Source organism: Falco punctatus, assembly GCF_963210335.1.
Source record: "Falco punctatus genome assembly, chromosome: 11".
Taxonomy (NCBI): Eukaryota; Metazoa; Chordata; class Aves; order Falconiformes; family Falconidae; genus Falco; species Falco punctatus.
Window position 1 is genome coordinate 30,088,656 of NC_137591.1, and position 17,951 is coordinate 30,106,606.

At 43.1% G+C, this 17,951-nt stretch overlaps 1 protein-coding gene across 3 annotated transcripts in view; it reads left to right on the forward strand.

Annotated features, from left to right (window-relative positions):
- Positions 1-17,951, forward strand: part of COP1 (COP1 E3 ubiquitin ligase) — a 127,656-nt gene that overhangs the window by 95,038 nt on the left and 14,667 nt on the right. The gene's annotated exons all lie outside the window — the stretch shown is intronic.

Consider the following 17,951-nt stretch of genomic DNA (forward strand, 5'->3'; position numbering starts at 1 on the left):
GCATAAAAAAAAAAACCAAACTTGAGCAAGTAACTCTCTTGTATGTACAAGGGTTTGCAGATCAGATACTTAATGGGCTTGTTGGGAGGAGGAGGAAAGGAGCTCATCCTAAATACAGTCTTCCATTTAGCTAAAGTGGAATGCTGCCTAATTGATGTCCTGAGATGTTGCGTTCACAAAGATAGCGTTTTGGAAGGGTAGCTTTTACCAATCTGTTTCTGTATGAAGAAACTGCCCCCACAACCATGATTCAGTTGTCACTGGCATAAATTCACTTCAGATAGATGCTTCTGAAACAAAACAAAAATAAACTCAAGTGTCTGAAACTGCACTTTGGATTTAAAGGTGGAAAGTGGGCTGTTGTAGTTTGAACAGTGGGCCTGAGACTCTCATGTAGGGTCACCAACCTTCTTTTTGGCTGGGGATTTAGGAGGATTTGGTATACACAGACATGACATTTCAACGGAGAGTGGCTGTTGGATGTTGCATAGTTTCTTTCTGCTACATAGGAACCTGTGTGTCCAGAAATACCATTCCCTGAACGGTCTTCACTGCAGTGTTTCTGTGTTGGGTTGTCCTGCCCACTGGCCTCCTGGGCAGCTTTTCTACAGGCACTTTTTTCTACTTTTTCTACAGTCTAACAGTGGTGTCTCACTCCTGCAGTTATTCCTGTTGCATCCGCACCTTATCAGTCGTCTTTTCTGATTAACGTGTTTTACTCTGATAGACCTTCTGCTTAAGCAGCTGAGAAACTTTTGAGCAGTCACCAGAGGCTGTGAAGCAATCCTTCATAACAAGTTTGAAAAATACTGTGCAAAAACGTAATAGTTAAATCAGGGCCATCAAGATTGCACCAAATAACATTCAGCCTTCACTCCGTTAAGCAGCATTCAGAATCTGTTGCTATTCTGATCTTTTTTTTTTTTCTATCATTCCTTTCTTTTTCCCTGGGCTTCTTCTAAATTAGCCTGTTTCTCCCATGGCAGCCACAGTACCTGGCTCTCGTTTGTAAAGAAAGCAGCAAAAAGCTGCCTGTGATCTGAGAGCCACTGGCTGAGTGTTTAGCTTCCATGTTTCACCTCTGCCTGTGGTGCATGCTGTCCTGCTTTACATACCAAGCAAGCAACCTTTCTTGCTTTTGCCAAAAGGCCTTAATGCTTTCTCATACCATATCCCCAGCCCCCCCTGAGATGAGAAGTACCTCTTCACCGATGCAGCTACACGTTTCTCTTCTTTCTTCTACCGGCACAGCGGTCCTCTCCGACCTAATTGAGACTTTGCTCATGTTCTTAGGAAATTAAATTACTGCACAGCCAAAGGTCACTTATGTCTGCAAAATCTTGCTTGAATGATGAAACTCTTCTATTCTCCATTTTGATAATGTTTCTTAAATTTGGCACATTTTTTTTTTTTAAAAATGAGCTTCATATATACGAGCTCCCCTAAAAGCTAGCGTGTGTTTTTTATGATGCTCAGGTGAACTAGGGAGGGCCTTTGCCTTGTAGTGCCGTCAGCATCTGTGGGAATCTGGGAACCCACAGCCTATTTCTGGCTTAACTGCAGACTTAGATCCTGGGTGAGTCAGGCTGCCTTAGTTTCCTAATTAGAAGAATTACCACACCTACCTTCCACCGCTGGTGGTGATCGTGCCTGCTCTGCCTAAGGGTGCATGCATCGAAGCATCTCTAGCCTAGCAGCCCTGCAGAGCCCAGCACAGGCTGGGAAACCTGCCCCAGAGCCGCAGGCAGTGTGATGAGTAAGCTGCTGTGAGCATCCTGTTCTCTGTGCTTTGCTGCATTGGTTCAAAGCAGTCTCTTTGTCTCCGTGCCCGTCATTGGGCAGTAGCTTCAGTTTGCTACCTGGAGTGTGTCTCAGGGGGGACATGCGGGCATTGTGTGCCAGCCTTTCCCCAGGGCTCCCCGGCAAAGCAGACTGTCCTCTGTTTCCCTACAGTGTTGCTCTCAAGGATTGTTCTTTAATTAACCTTTCAAGATGAGATGAGTAAGTTTCAGATCTGTCAGTTATCTTGGGAAGCATGAGGACATGTACTTCTTCATGCACTTAAGTGCAAAATCTCAGATCCTAATTAAAACAACTAAAACTTTCAGATGAAATGTCATTGATTCTTTCTTAAATCTATTTTTATGTAATTCAAGTTTTTACTTCCTCCTGAGCCAAAGTCAAGCTGTGCCAGCAGCCTTTGCCAGAATCCCTTTTTCTTTTCCCTTCTGCATTGGTTTTCCTTTGCTTACGGAGATGCAGGGACCTTTTTGCTAGAGCTGTCACCTTTCCAACTGTAGAGGTCCAGCCAGCACCCTCTTTCCACCTGTGTCAAACCATAATGAGGGAGAGAAATTGTTCTCCATAAGTGCTTATTAGCATTTTGCATCAGTCTTACTCACTTTTCAACTCTTAGGCAATGTTTAGGAATAAGCACTAGCTTGTAGGCTAATAGTTTTGTTAGACTCTTCGGGGGGCGGTCGGGGGGGAAAGGGACAAACAAAAAGCTTTCAGCAGGTATATCAGGAAGCAGACCTTTGCTCTGCTGCTTTTGGTGCTGTGTTTTGGACAAAGGTAAATAGGCTGTTTATTTTTTTAAATAGCACTTATAGTTTGTGGGGAAAATTATTTCCCACTTCTCATTTTACTCTAAAAATTGATGAATATTTTGAAGTAGAAAAAGCATCAGGATGCTTTCAGCCTAAGTGACCTGAAATATGAGTTAGAGAGAGATGCTTCTCAGAACCTTCCCTAAACCAAATCCTTTTATTTCCATTGCTACGGATTTTATAATATACCTTTGTCATCCTTTGTTCTTGGTACCTTGGCTAGATGTAGCCAGCTTGATTTGAAACGTGAATCTGGTCTTGAGATTGGGAAGTACCTTCTATTACATGGGCATGTAAGCAGACAGTGCTCTTGCATATAGGGATGCTTTTGCATATAGGGAAAGGAAATTATAGTAGTGGTAGTAGCTCACTGCAGCTAGGTGGATAGAGATGTTTTATCTGTCTTGGGAGGGTCACTCCAGTTATGTCTAGGTAGATGGATAGCAGCTGGAGGAGACTGGTTTGCGCTTGCTTTTCCTTTATGTCCTACGTGATGTTTTCCCCTTCCCTAAAGGAGATACCTTTTGCTCAGACCTGCTTTGTCATATTGCAGAGTTCAAGATGTGCATCACACAGCTGTGTTAAGTAATTGCATCTCAGGTAGCCCTTTTCCCAGTCATGGTTAGTGTTTCTCAGAAAGAAGCTGTCAAAAGAGAAAGCAAGGTTGAACCTGCTCCCAGGACAGGAAAAAGGTATTACTACTGAACACAGAAGCAATTTGATTATGTAGATTAAGCATGGCTCAATCTATCATAATCACTGTAAAGAAGCCATTTAATTTTGTACCTGTTTGCATGAGTATTCATTACTGCCGATAAGCAGGTTAGCTAGGGAAAGATTTCTCAAGCAGAAATGTTGAGGCTTTGATACCAGTGAGGAGATGCAGATAAGAGCAGGAGAATGCCATGCAAATTAATTTAGGTAAACCTTTATGTACATATATACATATATGTATGTATTTTTAGAGGGGTAAAGAAGGCAGATCCATTGAGAACAGCACTGCAGACTTGTAACCAAGCCATCTCATTGTGGTGAGCAGGCGGGTGGTGGTACATGCTGGATGGATGCAGAGGTCTCCTGGTGCCTGGGAGGAAGGCTCTCAGAGCAATGGCATAGCAGCGCTGTGAAAGCATCTCCTCTGCCTGATCAAAGAGAGCAGAAATCCATGTATGTGTTTTCTCACCTTGTTGTTGCTTCATTTTAATTTAGGGGAGTCTAGAAACAGTCATCTAGCCACAAGTGAAAGAAGCAGGCTCTGGTACTCCAGGCTTCAGGTTGTTAGGCATTGTCATATGATGGGAGTATCTTCATAATTAGTCTTGCATCTCTGAACTTCTCTTTGTTCATCTAAGAGGATGGAAATACTCCCTTCAAATAGGTTTTTGGTGCGTCTCTTCAGAAAATGAGCTTTTCTTCGGTTTATTTTTCCTTTCCTCTGAACATTCAGCTTTGGTAATGATGTCTGGCTTTAATTCTTTAAATAGAAACCTATAATTGTACCACAATAAGCTGGTCACTTAATAGGGCTGTAATCTTGTTCACTGATGAAAAGTAGCCATCCTTTGTTTCCCAGTAGCCTAATAAATGGTACACAATGTACACAGGAGCTAGTCAGGGACTCTTGATAATTTACAATCAGCAAATTGGCTTGCTTCGCTGGAATTAATTTAGCCGATACAAATTATTTCGGGAAGTGATTCATTGCCATTTTAAAGCACTAATTAATTTGGATGACTTATGAACATTAAAAATGAAACCTCCTTTGTCATTCCCAAATAACTAAATGCTTATTCAGTGTCATTCTTAAGCAACTTGTATTGACTGTAACTACATCTCTTGTAGCTTGAAATATGAATTTCAGTGGGATTTTTGGGGGAAAACAAGTGTAATACTTGATTTTTTAAAATTTTTTGTGTGTGTGCTGCTTTGCTGCAATTTTCAAGTCTCAAAATTGGTGAAGATTCTGACTTCCAGCTTCAGCTCAGTGTTGTTCTATTTTTGCAGCATCCTCAACTAGTTGTTCAAGTGTTGGTTAAGATATACCTGGGTAGTAATCTAAAGCTTATGAGATAAATGCCTGCCTGGAGTGATCAGACCCAAGCTGTCCCTTACCTGCCTCTGATACCAGCTGTGGCACAGGTAGCAGCATGAGTAGCTCTAACCACAGTACTTTCGGGGAGGGCACCTGCTGTTTTCTGATTCATCCTTTCTTTCCTAGACCAGGGCTAGCCTGTACCGTTTGTGTGCAGCATCTCCCAAACTGGTATTCGTACACGTTATTCTCCAGTGCAGTGTCACACTACTGCTTTATCATGGAAATACGATTGTCTTCATCTTCTCTCTCCTGATTGAAATGCACAGCAGTTTATGGGAAGCGGGGAATGATCAGCTTTTAAAAAAAGCAAGATGTGTCTTTGATCAGGTTTATTCTACTGTTTTTTCTTCCCTGCCTGAAAATCTTCAAAGATTTTTCTTCCTCCTGTGGAAGCTGTCTAAGCCCTGTAGCACGTGTGCTATGAAGCTCACAGCTGTCTGTGTGATGGCTTCACACTCCTCTTGACATGCCCTCTGCTCTCTGGCCATTGGCAATGCTTTAAACAAGAAGTGTTTTCTTTGCCTTTTTTTTACTTCGCTGCTTCACACTTTCCTTAGTAGTAAATGTATTTTATTTCTCTTTCATCCTACCTTTTTCATGTCTATTGCTCCCTTACTCAATTGAAAATCTCAAATCCTTATTAAAAATGAGTGAAACCCAGAATATCAAAAGATATATCATGCTTGATATTTTTCCCAAAAAATTTTAGTGTTACCTATTTATACTGCACGACTATTTTATATGCTGCTTCAAAACTATTTTCACATGCAGAATAAATTTTTTACCTTGCTGAAAAAGATGTTGCAAGTTCAGCATGTATGCTCCTTTGTGCTGAACATGCTCGTATACTTTCATTACCCATATCTCTTCAAGTGCTTATTTTGGGCTCTATTTTTTCTGTGGCTAAGGAGAGTTAATTAAAAATACTCAGGTGACTAACAATATTTTATTTCCCATCACAACCCTTGGAGTCCAGCCACAGAATATTTTTTTTTTGGGGGGGAGAAGAAATAATCACTGTTATTAACAGTTCACACATTATATTGAAATCTGTGTGTTGAACCTTTGGTCCATATGAAAGACCATCTTGATAACGTGATTATGCAAATGACAGGCTTTAGGAGAAAGTGTTTAATTTTGAGTCTTACCAATATTTTTCTTCTTCTGCAGAAATGTTCTTTTTTTTGTATTGCCTTCTCCCCAGTTGCAGAACACCCTCTGAGCTTCCTCCAGGTCAGGGCAGTGGAGCGTGGGCAGGAGTGAAGGGAGCTGGGTGATCCCCTGGTAACTCCGATCTCTGTCCACTGTGCTCCTCCTGTCTGGGGTGGGGAAGTGTATCTCACCGGTTATTTTGCTGTTTCAGGGTTCAAGGTGGCATGCCAGCGGGTGGCTGGTACATCAGCACCTATGTTAACTCTTCCTTTCCGAAATGCAGAGCAGCTGGCCGAGCCACCGCTGTGAACAGAGGGGATGAGTCTGTAGCTTTTGTTCAGCTCTGGAAGTTCAGGTCCCCTGTGGTACTGCAGCACTCTGATATTCTCGCTTCTATTTTAAGAATAGCTTCTTCAAGAAATATAGGTAGCTTAGGCTTTTCTTCTTTTTTGGTTTTAACTTTACATTTGCAAACTTGGTTTCTCTCTCCTTCTGCAAGGTGAGGCATATATCTTTCTTTTCCCCTGCATAATCGCAGAAAATTGCCAAGGAGTTGATGTTTTTTTGAAGTGAAGGCAGATCAAAGTCTCACATGTTTCTTGAATGAAGACAGCATTTACTCTTTCAGACTTTTACAGCTGATGTTTGCCTGCTGATGAGTCTCTCCTAATGCCAAGGCAAGTAGACAGCATGCTGTAGATAAGGAGGACTTCAGACCTATTAGTCATCTCTTTCCTAGAGCGAGTGAATGACACAGTAGTCGACATAACTCTGAGTGCTGTTGACATTGCAGTTCCAGTAGGTGATCCCAATGGTGCAGCTGTAGAGATAATGGATTGCAGTTCATTGCTGGTGGAAGCAGAGGTCCAAGCAGGCTCTTGTTGTTTCCTAGGCTTTAAAAAATAAGAGCATCCCAATGCAATCACAAATTCTATTGCAGTGATACACACTGTGAACTGGGGATGCAAAGAAGTCTCTCTGTGGCTGTCATTAAACTTCGAGGTGGATGTTTCTCTCCTGTTGGGACTCTGCTGCTTTAGTGACCATAAATTCTTTATTCAAGTATGGGTTTCATAACAGATGAACCCTAGTCAGGATTTCACCTGCAACCTGGACTTCATTCCTGACTCTGTCCCCAACTCCCTACTGAACCATAATGTTACAAGGTACAGGCTGAAGTGCAGCAGTATGTGTCATGTGACCCTTTGGGTAAACTATGTCCCAAACAGTACAACTTAATAGAAAATTAATTGTACTAGGGTGATACTCAGGGTTACCCTTATGCTATATATTGAAGTGGAGAGAGAAAAAGAGCAGATTTGTATTCAGAGAGCATTTGCTTTTAGAATTAAATAGTTGAACAACTCTTTTCCCTTCTCACCCAACCTCTGCAGTGTTGTTGGGCCCCTTGATCTGAACTCTGATACAGAACCTGCTGGGTTCTAGAGACACAGATTAATTTATTGGGCTGTTGTACAGTTTAGGGGTTGGTTGGGGTTTTTTTAGATGGTGCTTGGAAACCTACTTCATGTGAGTTGTAAGCTCTTCTCTTTCCATGCTTGTTCTTAGTGTTGTGCCTCACCAGCATTTCCCCCTTTATTGCCCTGGGAATTGGGGGTAGCAGGCGTGATCTTTCTCTTCCCTGACAACTTTTAGCCTTTGGGCAGGAAGGCTAATCCATAGTATTTTCAGGGGGGATTATAATGTATATTATGTATAGTGTAGTGTCCTGGAGCAGAGCCCTGTGAAACCAGTAAGGCATTGTAGGATCCAGGCAAGTTTTGTGGGTACTGAGCCAACATCTATTGCCTGATCTCAAGTTCCAACTAAAGCTGGTCTCCTCTGAGTCAGAGCATCTCCTGTGCGAGCAGCCTTTGCTTTACTTTTCCACTGCTAGGTTCGTGCTGGCTTTTGGGTTTTTAAGTGCCATCTGTCTGCTCAAGTCCCTGGTTGGCACGAAGTGCCAGTGAGATGAGGTCTGAACGCTCATAGCTAACCTCAGTGAGTCGTGCAGTATTCAGCGTTTTGTCAAGCAGATGAAGGGGGTCGTTTCAGATAGAAGCTGCAGGGATAAAGCTGCGTTTCTCAACGCTTAGTGCTAAAGGAGGACTCTGGTTCAGACCAGCAAGAGCAAAGTGAGAGAGAGTAAGGTATGTTTTGAAAAGCCATTGGCATTGGGCTAACCACTGCCTTTGAAGTCTGCTTCAGTGCAGCAGCAGAATTCCCACGTCAAGGGTGTTTGAAACCCTTGCTGCTGGTGGTCTGCTGTCACTGCTGTTTGAAGGTGGGTTTATAAGCTCATTCCCTCTAACAAGTGGCACTGCCTCAGTTACAGTCAAAGCAACCTCACAGTTTTGTCTCTTTTTTTTTTTTCTCGTTCTCCATATTCTTCAGCATATCTATTGATGGCAAGGCCTGCCAGGCCACCACCATTCAGTAGTCACAGCTCATGAGCTGCATCAACCTTTTGCTCTAACGCTCCTAATTAAGCAATTTTAATGGCAGGATTTAATGTTTTACAGAGTCTAAATGAAGTGGAAAAATATGAACTGGGTTGGCTTTTTTTTTCCAGCACAAGATTTTGATCAGATAATTTAACCTCTGGGTGAAATGGAAGTAGAAGCATTTATGCACAGGTGGTTTTCTCTGCAAAAATGTTACTTTATGTAGGTCTCTGCATTAATATTGTTACTGCTTGGCTTTGGGCAACTGCTCTGAAGGTTTTCATATGTTTCCTGCCCTTCTGTTATCAGTAACAAAATCCCAGAGCATTTTGAAACCCAGTAACTTGTGACCAGCTTAATGCCGGTTATGTTGCAAGCTAGTAAAGCAAGAATTAAGGCTTTTATGATACTCTTTGTAAAAAAACTGCTCAGACTGGTTTTCCAACAGCAACACAGATTTGTATCTTTTAACCTATTTAAATAAGACTTAGTTTCCTTTTTGTGGTGTCCTGATCTATTTCTAGCTAATGCTGGATGAGCTAGCTATGTGCACAGAGTGAAAATAGTCACTCCTTAGAAAGCAATCTCGTGTCTGAATTGAAACTACCTGGATATGTAATTAGGATATGTAATTATTTTATATAGAATACACAGAGAATTATAATAATCAGTCTTTCTGAAGAAAGAGAAAGCCAGTATGGCAGGAAAGTTATGTTTAGTGATTTAATGAGTACCTTTTAGACAGAAATGATACTGTTAAATTTGGGGTTGTGCGGCTGAAAAGAGTTGCATTCGTTCTTGCACGAAGTGTTTTGAATTCTGCGAGGGAAGTGCTGTTCCAAACAGTTACATCTTTTATATGTTATTGTTATATCATAATCACTTCTGAAGCTCTTATCTAGTTGCTAAAGCTGGAGAGAAGTGAGCTGTTTGCAGTACAAGATTTTCTGGTTTTACTTCAGTATGTCTGAAGTGAATATTAAGTTAAGCAAAGAGGTATAGCTGGGGCAGCCTGGGGAGCTGGTAGATGAGACAGTGCATTGTTTCCCGTTTATAATAATGAGAGATACTAGAGGGAAGATAAGCAATATTACATATACTGGGAAGAAAGATTGGTTCAGATCTATTAAATAATAAAAAAAAAGTTCATTTTGCCTGTAATCTGCAGATAGCACATAAATTAACTGCAGCAGAAGCTGCTTCTCTCCCCGCTACCTGCGCTGGCAGAAGCTCAGCATCACTAGCCAAGTCTCCAAATGTAAATCAGGCATACATGATTTTTTTTTTCTTCCAAGGAAGACCTTCTACAAAGCAGACTGCTCTGTCCGGGTTTCTTCCAACCAACAAGTAATAGCAAGCCAGTCTAGGCTGGGGAGTATGTGCTTGCAGGATGTCTTGACTTGTTTAGAGTGAAATATCCTTGATTAAAATAGGAGGTTAATAGTGCTTCTCTATGTGCCTTGCTTCACAACTGGCATATTAGCTCCAGCATTTGAAAAGATAAATTTGGGCCAGCAGGAGTAAGAAAAAAGAGAGAGAGAGAGGGGAAATGAGCTGGCAGTAAAATACAAATGTCTTTGTTTAGTACAAAGATTCATCTCACTGTCAGCTTTCTGTTTTTGTTAGGTTCATACTTGGCTTGACAATGCGAAAGAAGGAATTTAAATGGTTAGGAAATGCATGAAAATCCAGAGTAAAACAGGAGTTAGCAGCTTGTGAAACTTTTATTCTAATGTTACAGCAGGCAGCAGCCTGCACTGGGAGCTTGGGTGTTTTTTTTGTTTCAAAACTTAAGAATATATATTTACCTTGCCAAAAGTAAGTAAAGATCTACACTGAGAAATCACTTTGCTGATGCTCAGATGTTTGTATAAGAAAAATACCACTTCAGAGATTTCTTTTGAGTAAATGTTTGGCTAGATGTACGGTTACAGGGTGAAGGGGTGCAGTTTGGCTACTGCTTTCCTGTTGTATCCTTGAATGCAAAATCAAACCTTGTCCACGTCTCTTGGCCACCCTCTGCAGCGATCCCTTTTCTTCCCATCATAAGGTTCTTTGGTGTTTTTGGTTTTGTGTTGTTTTTTTCTTTTCCCTCCAAGAGCAGAGCTGTCTGAGTGCAGAAGCAGGGACAAGAACAGTCTCCTCGTAAGCCCACCACAATCACTCAGTCTTTGGGTTATGCTATTAGTTGTAATCCTGGGAATTACCCATTCTAGAGTGGGGAGAGGAGCTATGAAAACTCATTTTTGTACAGATTTTTGAAGTTTCCATTGTTTCCCTTTGCGAGCAATGTTGAGGTTTATGATGTAGACACAAGTGTATTCTTAGCCTGGTTGGGACTTCTGTGTTAATTTCAGGTAAAATATGAATATGGAATTTGAGCCTAGCTCACTACAAATCAAAGTTGAAGTAATGGATGTGATGCATGCCAAGCCCCATCATCTCAGTCTATCCTTATTCAGAGAAATGCATACTGTCTATGTGCCATGTGCAGCTTTTTTTTTTTAGAGGCCATTTTTTATACTATCACTTATTTCTTCCTTGAAAGCTATAGCTAGGGCAGTAGATGATCATGAACTCTTCACAGGAGCTGTTCTGTTCATGATTGTAGCAGTACACATGGGTTTGTGACAAGAAATGTCATGTGTGGTCCTTACAGAGAACAGTTAGTTTTATTTTCTTGTATTCCACTGTATTTTTGTCTTGTATTTCTCACTATCTCTGCTCTGAAATGTTTGAGGCATCATCAGGCTGAGAGAAAAGCAGGGGGTACCTGCTGCACACTCCAGCTTCGGCTTTGTGGCATCTGAGGAGTAAGTCAAAAGCAGCATCTCTTCAGAAAGAATATCTAAAATCGAGGGAGAATGAAGCAGGTTAGCTTAAAAAAAAAAAAAATCAAATGCCAGAAGTGTCTGTCTGTCTCTCCTCACCCTTTGTCAGCAGAGCACAGGTCTGTATTCCAGTATTTATGTAGCTGAAGGATATTATAAAATCAGAAGTACTGTGTTGCAATACAGGGGGGTTTGTTCACTCCTATAATCCCAGTAGGAAAATGACATGGTTTTCTTTCTTTATATACTTGAGTCTTTTTAAACTTCCTTTCTTGCTATTAGTGCCGTTGGTAGCTTAATGGATTTCTTGATTGTTGAGCTCCTCTTTTTGATACAGTATTGTTAGTCTTTGCATGCGTTCAAAATGACAGGGAGTGTTAAAAACACTCATTTCAATTTGAGGTATCTAGAGATAATTTTTTTATACCCACTGTGTGAAAATAACTTGAACAGTAGCAGAATTATCCATTGTAAGAGAGATGATTTTGCTTGTGAATTGGGTTTAAAGATAAAATCTGCCTGCTTCCTGAGTTGTGGATTTCCTATTCATTGCTCTGTTAAGATTAATCGGGAGCAAGACTTAATCCAGAACAAAGATGATTGAATTGTCCTTAAACAGCGATGTAGAACATTACCCAGATCTCACTTTATTGAAAGCCTTTTTCGGTCTTGCAGTGCTGACAGATCACGAGTGTGTGAGAGCTGCTTGTGAGTACATCACATGAAGAAGGATGCTTTTTCCTCATTTGTTGGCTCGTTAAAAAGTACAATGCTTTCTGGTTTTTGAGAATCAAGTTCTTAGGAGGTGTTGTATGGAATGGGTCAAATCTGTGTAGTATGTTAACTAGAAATTATTTTGGCATGCAGTAAGAAGGGTTCACTCTACCTGCAAAAGCCTCTGGTGGCTTGAAGGTCTGCCGTTAAATGAGCTGCTGCTGGGTTTGTGGAGTGGCCAGGATGGAAAATTAAGTACCGTGACGCAGCTTTGTTTCTTCTTTCGGAACCCAGAGAAGGACTAGCTCAGGCTTCAGCAACCCAAGCCCGTCGGGCAGCGTATCCAATCCACCACTCCCCTTTGCTGCCACCAGCCCCAAATGTTCGCTGCCAGTGATGCTAACAACAAAACCATGGTTTTAAGAATTAAAGTTGGGGCTTTTTTTAATCTGTTTTCCAGCAGGAAGCATGTAGAGCCATCAGGTTGTCCTAAATCCCCCATTACAGCCTAGAAAGGAGTACGGATGTCATCTGGTTCTTGCCTTTTTGGAGGGCCAAGGAGAGAGCACGGGGGGAAGCATCTAATTCAAGGATTTCCAGGCTGTGACTTGTGATGTGTGAGCTTGACAGCCCTTCAGTTAATTTCAGGACTGCTACCTGAGAGCAGGCTGTGATCAGTAATGTTTGGGAGCTGGAAATACTTATTTCAGATGCATGTACAACATTTAGAATTATAAAAAAAAAAAAAGATGGGGGGGAGCAGCTTGTTGTGTAATGGCCTTGCTGTAAGGACACTGGCAGGCAGCACACCGTTGGCAAGCTGTTCCCTGGAGTTTAGGAGCGTATTCAAGGCCAGGAGATTTAGGGACTTATTAATGGCACTGCAGCTTCAGGTCCTGCTGTTAGCTGGCAGTCACAGAGCAAGTAAGAAGGGAGCCGGCAGTGCCACGTTTAAAGCTGTTGGGCATGCATATGTGCCCTGTGCAGCATCTCTTGCAGCATCTTTCTTCTGTCTAGAATGATTTTGACCTTCTGAGTTAAACTTTCCCAGTTAATGGTATTTTCCTATTATTTGAATCCTCTTTTCTTCAGCTTATTTGCATGCGTTACATCATGTCTCATTTAGGATTTGATACAGTGAGAAGCCCGGGAGAAAAGACAGTGTTAGAAAAGGCTGTTTTAATCATGAAATTTTGTAGGACTGGAAGCTGCTGGGACCGTCTGGGACCAGACGTGGGCAAAAGAAATATGTTTTGTCCACCATTGCAGTCTTCCCAGAGCAAAGTGGAGGTCTCTGTCTGCTTTAGGTGAGCCAACTAAACCGGATCGTTCCCCTCCATACATGTGCATGATCCCGTAATGTGCCGAGACAGCTGCCCAGCTGCAGTGGCCCACCGCGTGGGGACAGCCCTTGGACAGGGTTTTGTCTGCAGCATCCAGAGCTAAGTATAATTGCCAAGAGTTAATCCAGCTCAGTAGTTTAAAGCAAGACTGTAATCATAGTTTATTGGTTTTGTATTAAAATGTTGGGGTTTTTTTAAGTTCTCATTAGGTTTAGCAAGCTGGCTGTAGAGGTGATTACATTCTGGTTGGAGAGATGTGCATGGGTGGAGCAGGGCTGCATGTCCTGAGGTTCCCCTGCCCGCTCAATTCTTCTTGCTGCTTCAAGGAAGAGTCATTTGCCGTAAAGCCAGGTTTGCAGCTTTGATTGAAAATGACTGTGCAAAACCCCATCAAAGCCGTGCATGCCCCAGAGTAATTTAAAAAAATAATAAATCTAAAAGGCACCTTGAAGTGTGTGAGCTCCCTGGATGCCAGGGGCCATTGCCTGTAGTTTGCTGGTGTCCCCAAGCAGGACCTAGTAAATCTTTGGCTGCGTGAAGAGCCCAGGAAAAAGAAGGGAAGAAAGGGAAAAAGGATGAAATTATTCTCTGTGGTTTGGGACGATTATTAAGTGCTGGCCCGGTGCCTGATGACTGTCACTGGCTTGCAGAAGTGAGAGAGAGCTCGGAGAGGTGGCTGCAACTGTATAGCTGAGAAGTTGTGCTTTTAATTGCTAATTAGAGTTACCATTTGCATTTGGGGTTTTCCTTTTTAAAGAATTACATGATATTACACAAGAAACTGCTAGTATTGTTTATTTATAGCACGGCCAAACAGGTAACTTGCTCTTGCTGCTTTGCTGGTATATCTGTATTTCACCTATTGCCTACTTTTGCTTTCCCATCTGCTTTTTTTATGACTTCTGTCATGACAGCCCTTGTTCTTCTAGTCCTTGACTCCCCTCCCGTGCAGACATACAATCTTGTAACGTTTTTCCTTTTTGTCTTCATAAACAATAGGCAGGCAGTCTAATAGTGCAAGCCCAAAGTCAAGGGAGCTTTGCAGATTCAGCTTGACAGCTCCTCTCTCTGAATTATTTAAAGGCCATAAACAAAAGAAAGCCCATCTAGAGCTTCAGGTGACTTCTCATCCAGTATTGTGGAGAATGCCTGATAGGCGAGTCCCACTAATTTTGCCCATTTTAATCTATGTGATTTAGTAGAATAGCAAATGCAATTAGAATTCAGGGGCTACCTCCTGGTATTCCTTAGGGGAGGGTAAGGTGAAGGAGAGAGGTGAGTGAGCAAGTTAGGGGAGTGGGGAAAGTGGAAGGTGAATGAAAGAATGGGGAGTTTCTCTCTAGTAAAAATTATATGTAGAGCTCAGATATTTTTTCCCCTCTTGCAATCAATGAACTTGTCTAAAGACATCCTTCATTTTTCTTCTGACTTTAATCTTAGTCCTTGGTGGGGTTTTGAGTTGTTTTTCTTTTCTACATCCTTTGTTTTTAAATGTAAAATGCTTTTCAACAGCTGAATGACCCAGTGATTTCTGATTTCTCAGGTGCATTTTTGTTGCTGGTTTCACTCATCCTTCTGGATTCGAGGGTGTTTTAGATGGATGGGATTAGGGAAGCAGGCAGCAGAGCACAATTGAGTCCTCTAGATGATGCAAAGTTCATTATTATCTTTTGAATAGTTCATTCTGCAGAACGAAGTAGGGAAGATGTCATGCTTTGCATTTATTGTACTAAAGCTATAAAGCTGTACTCTCATCATTCTTAATACCAAAGGCATAGCTGTCTTCTCTTCCCACTCCCTTCTCCCCCGAGATAAATGCAATGGGGAAAGCATCAGTAGTAGGATATTAGAGAAGCAACCTCATACATGTCACCTGCACTCTGTATGGTTTTTTTAATGAAGTTCTTCACCTTTTATGTACAGTCAGACCTTATTAAAATTCAATTTACTGTACTGTCTTTTTCAATACCAGCTATAAAATTTGGTAATCAAAGCTGATATTTTGCAGTGTGGCCTTACTTTGAAAACTGACCTGCAGAAATGGCTTGTGGGCTTCAGTGTATCTGCTTTCAGAGATTCCATCATCTTCCAGTTTACAAATGAAAGATTGCTCTCTTCCAAACAGCCTTGCAGACCTGCCCCAGCTCAAAATCCAGTTCAGCTCCCTTTTGCATATGGTCATAACAAATTTACAAAGACTATGCTAACTGCAAGCCAGGCCAGCTTTAGAGCTGTTCTTGGCTGTAGATGAAGAGGAGATTGTTCTGCTGGCTGGAGGAGGATGCTCTGCTCTGCTGCCCCATCCTTACCTGTGATACCCTGTACCACAGGAACAGAAGACAGCAAACAGTTAACACAACCCTATGACTTTATGCAGGGAGAAGATTTAAATATAACTGGGGTTTTGTGTAGTTACTGTTCAAGAGTAAACTTCTGTTTGTGACTTTAAACACAGTTTTGGGTATCCTCAGAACCTGCTGCTTGCAGGTATAGGCTCTTGCTATATTTCATTGCCAATCTCAAGTTTATCAACATCTCTTCTCCTTCATAATTTTCCTGCATGCCTGGCTAGTGAAAATATTTGCCCACTGCATTTGGGGCAGTTTTGAAACAATAATTTGAGGAGATGGCTCTTATTTCTCAGGACTAGAGAAGGCAGTGTGGTTTGGTACAGCTTGCCTAGCCTTCTCTGCCTTGTGGGAGGATTCAGGTGTGTAATGCTGTGCTTGATCCTGTTACAGCATTAGCTGAATTGAATGCTGAAGGAGAGGCAGCAGGTTATGATCCTTTCAAGATTAATGGAAACTTTAGTTTTACCTTAATTAAACTTCCATTCCTTATATCGAAGTCCTCTTTCCCAAATCGGTGTATGTTATAAATAGCATTAGTATAGGTATGAAGCTTATATGCATGCTAATGTTTGTGCCCTGATTTTTCTCTGCAAGAAACAGTTTGTCTCTTCTGTTATCTCACGGGGTTCTGGTGATTTCACTTCTGTGGCACATGTCGCATAGGAAATACAAGAACTATGTTTCCTGTAGTAGCTTATGCAGCTACGAGCTGGGCCACCTTGCAGGCAGGTACCCTTCCCTCTTCTGTTCTTACCACTGAGCAGCTTCCAGCCCTTTGGGTGGAAGTAGCCTCCAGGGATGAGATATTTTTGCTCTCCTGCTGTGTTTCCCTTCCCTTCCCCTTCCTGTAGCTCTGCTCACCCCGCAGATGTGTAATCCCCCACCCTCCCTGCCTGCAGCCTCGGCTGGAGATGCAGCATCCTTACATGCTGTCATTTCCCCCCCCTCCCCCAGACAGCATCCTCAGCGCTGACACTTAGACCCGTGACTCTGTTCTTGTTGCTATTAAATACACTATTCCTGGCTTAAAGGGAAACGAAAGCTTTGATTTCCATGGGTGCCGGGCTTTTGGCCCATCCAGTAACACAGTTTGAAGGCTTCCATTGTGTCAGGCCAGTCTTAAAGGTGGAAATTATTTTTGTTAGGACAATGCAAAGAAGTTACAATCGGCAGGAGATGCAATGAATGAGGTGTATTGGGTTTGTGTGGCTGGGGTTTGGTAGAGGGGGCTGTAGGGGTGGCTTCTGTGAGCAGATAGCAGAGGCTTCCACGCCCAGTGGGGCTAATGCCAGCTGGCTTCAAGGCAGGCCAGCCGCTGGCCAAGGCTGAGCCCGTCGGCAGTGGCAGCACCTCTGGGACGGCACGTTTAAGAAATGGAGAAAGAAAATTGCATGTTCAACAGGAATGAGAATGTGAGAGCAGCAGCGCTGCAGGCACCCAGGTCAGGGCAGGAGGAGGCTGAGGGGGCTCCAGGCACTGGAGCAGAGATTCCTGGGCAGCCTGTGGTGAAGCCCCCAGCCCATGGGGGGGCAGATCCCCCCCTCCCCCAGAGCAGGGGGTGCCCAAAGGAGCCCTGATCTGTGGGCAGCTGCGCTGGCAGAGCTCCTGGCCGGGCCCGTGGGGAGAGGAGCCCGTGCCGGGGGCTGGGGGCAGTTCTGACCCCACGGGGGCCCAGGCTGGAGCTGGCTGTGCCCAGGGGGCTGCACCGTGCGGGGGGGACCCAGGCTGGGGCAGTGTGAAAGAGCTGCTGCCCCTGGGAAGGGCCTGCATTGGAGGGGCTTGTGGAGTCTGGGGTCCTGTGGGAGGGACCACCTGCTGGGGAGGAGGGGGAGGCAGGCAGTGTGTGGGGTACTGACCCCAGCCCCCATTCCCCGTCCCCCTGCACCCCTGTGGGTGAGCAGATAGAGAATTTGGGAGTAAAGTGGAGCACAGGAAGAAGGGAGGAGCAAGGAGATGGTGTTTGAAGATTTGGGGATTATTTCTCGTTACCGTAGTCTGACTTCTCAGAGGCAATACGTTAAATTTTGTAGCATGTTTTGCCCATGATGGTAATTGGTGAGTGGTCTCTCTCTGCCCTTACCTTGACCCATGAGCCTTCAGTTACATTTTCTCTCCCCTGTCCGGCTGAGGGGGGTGACAGACCAGCTTCGGTGGGCACCTGGCATCCAGCCAGGACCAACCCACCACACTAGATGTTGTCCAGACAGCAGGTGACAGCTCCCTGCCCCAAACCGTTGACAGCCAAACAGTATAAAATGAACAATAGCAGAGTATGAATGCATTATCAGTTTTAAATAAATTGATTTCCTTGGTCCATCAGCCGTTTCATGAGTTCCTGCCAAAGTGTTCCCCTCTTGCTGACCCAGCCAGCCTGACTCGGCTTGGCTCCCTTCATCATTCCTGACGTCTCCT